This window comes from Sinocyclocheilus rhinocerous, unplaced genomic scaffold (assembly GCF_001515625.1).
Source record: "Sinocyclocheilus rhinocerous isolate Xijiao unplaced genomic scaffold, SAMN03320098_v1.1 scaffold377, whole genome shotgun sequence".
Lineage (NCBI taxonomy): Eukaryota > Metazoa > Chordata > Actinopteri > Cypriniformes > Cyprinidae > Sinocyclocheilus > Sinocyclocheilus rhinocerous.
Window position 1 is genome coordinate 964,272 of NW_015633195.1, and position 5,869 is coordinate 970,140.

Genomic DNA, 5,869 nt, shown 5'->3' on the forward strand with positions numbered 1-5,869 from the left:
AAACATGACATAAAGATATATGCACACAAATAAACACATTCTGGATCAACACAATGACTAACGATAATTTTTCTAATATGAAAGATTTTGACACTCAGTGACTGGGACAAAACAAAATACTGCAGTTGAGCAATTAAACAGACGTTGGAAAAACAATCAGACACAGGCCTGGGCAATCAGTTTGTGAAATGCAGATGAAAGGTCTGCCACATGATGCTCCCTCATGTCTCCATTTGGTTAAAATCGAACTGATCTTGTAGCAGGGTGACTTAAAATAAAATATGAATGGATGTATGAATGAATGAATGAATGAATTAATTAATGAATACATTATACAAATATTTTTTATATATTTTTTTATAAATTATAAATTGTATTGTTGTGTAGGTTTTTCTATGTGACCAATTATGTGTTTAAAATAGAATTACTGAATGAGCAAAAAGGAACTCCAACATTCATCTGAAGTAACCCTTATGCAATTCATTTTTCCTAGTATTAAAATAATAAAAAGGCCTCTCTTAAAATGTTCTCATGTATAAAAATATTATACTTTGCATTGGTCATTCAGTCCATTTTGAAAACCTACATAAGACGACTTAAGCAGCTGTTCGCATATAACTGTTAACTATCAGCTCAATCAAACTCTCCTGAAAGGTCAGATGTGGAGACCTCTACACCCACATTTGCTACAATCTATGAACAATACATCACAATTTATCACTGTAGTCACACTGTAAAAAGTGATGACATGCAATTGTTACGTTTAAGAGCTATTTCTACCTGATTGAACCCATAAGATTGAGTTTTGCTGGTATAAATTAATGTCACCATTTTTAGGTTACCATTTTTTCAGTGTGGGATGTATGCATGTATAGAGAATATAAGCTTATACAATATAGTCTGTCTCGACATGATTGTGGATGCAGGGTCATCATCTTTGCTTTCATATTTTTCAGCACTGACAACTATCAAAATATTTAGTAAAATCTTTATTTTTCCATTGTGAAATCGTTGACTTTCGATTTAACATTATAATGCTATACATTCAACATATTAAATATTGATAAAGTTATTGTTTTGACTAACCCACACACAGTTCTCCCAAATGACATAAAAAGCTTTCTTTTTTCATTGTAAACTATGCGTGAATTATAAACTGACCATAGATATGCCCAAACATGTCTAGAGTGTTTGCATATTTAGACGTTGTTTTATTTACCTTTTTCTCCTTGACAGTCAATATAAACCCGTGCCGAGAGCTGAATAATTGTCATAAATGTAATTCATTAGATTTGAAGGATAAAGCTTGATCAAGAATCGTGCGTTTCTAGAAGATTTTACGCAGCCGCGCAACCAGGAAGAAGACCACTGCATGGCATCTCCATAAACAAGAAAACTGCGTTTTGAAACGCCAAACACCCTATAAGTGTCGTCTTCACTCGCAGAGTAAGATTGAAGAGAATCGTGAGCGTTTTTACACCGAAAGCGCCTAAATTTGAAAATCTTGGCACTGCGCACCGGACTGTTTCCTCCCACCGATCTAACGGATTTCTGCTGCTGCTCGACCATGAAAACCCTCAGAGAGTCACCATTTTATCATTCATCGTCTGTCTTTATATTCTGCAAGCGTAATAACAACAATCCATGCATCCACGACGCACGAACTCTAAAATAAAAGCGCATTGCTTATCCAAGCAAATATGGCACATTATTACATACGAATTCGTGGTTGAAACGTGTCCACTCGCTCCTGTCTGTAGTCTGGTTTTGAAATGAATGACTGCCACACACCACACGTCAAAATATTTGTTTTAGATTACTGCGAGAGAAAGCACATATTTAGATTTCATTGTGCATGCGTTTCTGTTGCCGTTTCGATATGGGTCAATAACAAATAAGGATGTTCGAGATTATGAAAAGGATATTTTGATAATCTCGTTTAAAACACGTGTATCAAGTTCCTAGATATGTGATCTTTGAATTCTTTGTTTCATACATTTAGGGGGAAAAACGTGTATGATTTAGGCTAATGACTATAAAATGTAGCTTATAGCAGTACCAAAATACAGTCCTTGCACCTTAATGTGAGTGTACATAACTTTTAGTAATCAATGTAAAGCATTTTTTTTATTATTAAATATCATTAATTTTTGAGTCTAGAAAATTTAGGATTAGGCCTATACTCAGTTCGACCTGAATAAGACGTGCCTTGTCATGAAAAGGTCAAAATATCTGAAAAAAAAGCCTTCATGTTTTTTTTTACTTATGCCACAGTATTTGTTAAATATTAATATTTTTTACATTATAACTTTTCATTCGAATTTTAAATATATATATATATATATATATATATAGGCTATATAACATATGACCCCTTTAAATAAGCACTGGTGTTGGAAAGCAATTACACACAAACTATTTTGCTATACTTATGTAAAACATGACATAAAGATATATGCACACAAATAAACACATTCTGGATCAACACAATGACTAACGATAATTTTTCTAATATGAAAGATTTTGACACTCAGTGACTGGGACAAAACAAAATACTGCAGTTGAGCAATTAAACAGACGTTGGAAAAACAATCAGACACAGGCCTGGGCAATCAGTTTGTGAAATGCAGATGAAAGGTCTGCCACATGATGCTCCCTCATGTCTCCATTTGGTTAAAATCGAACTGATCTTGTAGCAGGGTGACTTAAAATAAAATATGAATGGATGTATGAATGAATGAATGAATGAATTAATTAATGAATACATTATACAAATATTTTTTATATATTTTTTTATAAATTATAAATTGTATTGTTGTGTAGGTTTTTCTATGTGACCAATTATGTGTTTAAAATAGAATTACTGAATGAGCAAAAAGGAACTCCAACATTCATCTGAAGTAACCCTTATGCAATTCATTTTTCCTAGTATTAAAATAATAAAAAGGCCTCTCTTAAAATGTTCTCATGTATAAAAATATTATACTTTGCATTGGTCATTCAGTCCATTTTGAAAACCTACATAAGACGACTTAAGCAGCTGTTCGCATATAACTGTTAACTATCAGCTCAATCAAACTCTCCTGAAAGGTCAGATGTGGAGACCTCTACACCCACATTTGCTACAATCTATGAACAATACATCACAATTTATCACTGTAGTCACACTGTAAAAAGTGATGACATGCAATTGTTACGTTTAAGAGCTATTTCTACCTGATTGAACCCATAAGATTGAGTTTTGCTGGTATAAATTAATGTCACCATTTTTAGGTTACCATTTTTTCAGTGTGGGATGTATGCATGTATAGAGAATATAAGCTTATACAATATAGTCTGTCTCGACATGATTGTGGATGCAGGGTCATCATCTTTGCTTTCATATTTTTCAGCACTGACAACTATCAAAATATTTAGTAAAATCTTTATTTTTCCATTGTGAAATCGTTGACTTTCGATTTAACATTATAATGCTATACATTCAACATATTAAATATTGATAAAGTTATTGTTTTGACTAACCCACACACAGTTCTCCCAAATGACATAAAAAGCTTTCTTTTTTCATTGTAAACTATGCGTGAATTATAAACTGACCATAGATATGCCCAAACATGTCTAGAGTGTTTGCATATTTAGACGTTGTTTTATTTACCTTTTTCTCCTTGACAGTCAATATAAACCCGTGCCGAGAGCTGAATAATTGTCATAAATGTAATTCATTAGATTTGAAGGATAAAGCTTGATCAAGAATCGTGCGTTTCTAGAAGATTTTACGCAGCCGCGCAACCAGGAAGAAGACCACTGCAGGGCATCTCCATAAACAAGAAAACTGCGTTTTGAAACGCCAAACACCCTACAAGTGTCGTCTTCTCTCGCAGGGTAAGTTTGGAGAGAATCGTGAGCGTTTTTACACCGAAAGCGCCTAAATTTGAAAATCTTGGCACTGCGCACCGGACTGTTTCCTCCCACCGATCTAACGGATTTCTGCTGCTGCTCGACCATGAAAACCCTCAGAGAGTCACCATTTTATCATTCATCGTCTGTCTTTATATTCTGCAAGCGTAATAACAACAATCCATGCATCCACGACGCACGAACTCTAAAATAAAAGCGCATTGCTTATCCAAGCAAATATGGCACATTATTACATACGAATTCGTGGTTGAAACGTGTCCACTCGCTCCTGTCTGTAGTCTGGTTTTGAAATGAATGACTGCCACACACCACACGTCAAAATATTTGTTTTAGATTACTGCGAGAGAAAGCACATATTTAGATTTCATTGTGCATGCGTTTCTGTTGCTGTTTCGATGTGGGTCAGTAACAAATAAGTACGTTCGAGATTATAAAAAGGATCTTTTAATAATCTAGTTTAAAACACATGTTTCAAGTCCCTAGATATGTAATCTTTGAATTAATTGTTTCATACATTTAGGAGATAAAACGTGTAGCCTATACCTTTTCATACAAATGGATTTAATGACTAAGTCCTTGCACTTTGAATGTGAGTGTACATAGATTTAATGTCAATATAAAGCATTTTTATTAAATATCATGAACTTTTGAGTCTTAAAAATTTAGGATTAGGCCTATACTCAGTTTGACCTGAATAAAACGTGCCTTGTCATGAAAAGGTCAAAATATCTGAAAAAAAAGCCTTCATGTTTTTTTTTACTTATGCCACAGTATTTGTTAAATATTAATATTTTTTACATTATAACTTTTCATTCGAATTTTAAATATATATATATATATATATATATATAGGCTATATAACAGCTACATTTTTTTTTTTTTTTTTTAAATAAAAAAGCTTTTAATGGCACTTTTTTTTTTTACAATCTCCAATCAGTTACATAGTTACATGACTTTTATTTTAGAAATTGAAAACATGTCTATCATAATCCGGACAGAAACATAGTAGCCTACGTGTGGCGTCATTGACTCCTACAATATCTTAAAGGTGAGAAAAATGTTGCTAATTCTCGTCAAATCAATTTTAGGACAATGGAAATTAGGCTATATTAATTTATTTACGCTTTTTCACTACAATGAAAGCTAAATCTGATTGTTGTCGACTGTAAGGCTCTTTCTGTTTACAGAGGGAACGGCGGACGACTTGGTCTGTAACTAATTCAGTAAAAATATACAACTGCCACCGCGAACGTCACAGCGTTTTATTTTTCTGTTAAAACAATTCGACAACATCAAACAACAGTTATCAATGTTCAACCAATTATATTTCATGTTTTTAATACAGTCTCATAAATGTTTTCTAGGCCTACCCGTATTTCAGTGACACGAGGCCAGAGTTAAACACACAACGTCATGAAAACATATCGAAACCTCGAAACATATCGTTTAACAGCTGTCTTTGGTTATTTTGCAAGGTTTTAATATTTTCAATGCGACAAAAGACAATCTTTCACAGTAAATCAATAGTTAAAAGCCATTAATTACAAGCAAAAGTGCAAGTTCAATGTCATAAAACTAAACACAACAAAAACAGAGCAGTCAGGAGTTAAGTTGATTTTGACCATTATAGTGCAATTATTTCAATAAAAAGGAGATTGGTTTCTTTGAGCACATCAGTTAATTTAGGTTATCTTTTTTTGTTGTTGTTGTTATAAATCAGGACATGTAGGACAGGTGTGACCTGCCTGAAAGTTAGTGAAAGAAATTATCTATACAAATAAAAAAATGGAGACTTAGATTACCTGAAAAATATCTCATAAAAAAATAAAAAAACAAAAATCAATTTAGCCAGTTGAAATGGGGGGAAATGTGAAATACATGCAAGGTCAACTAAAATGTTAATTGTTCTTCACAAAAAAAAAAAAAAAAGAAAAGCCCCTGAGCCCAATAT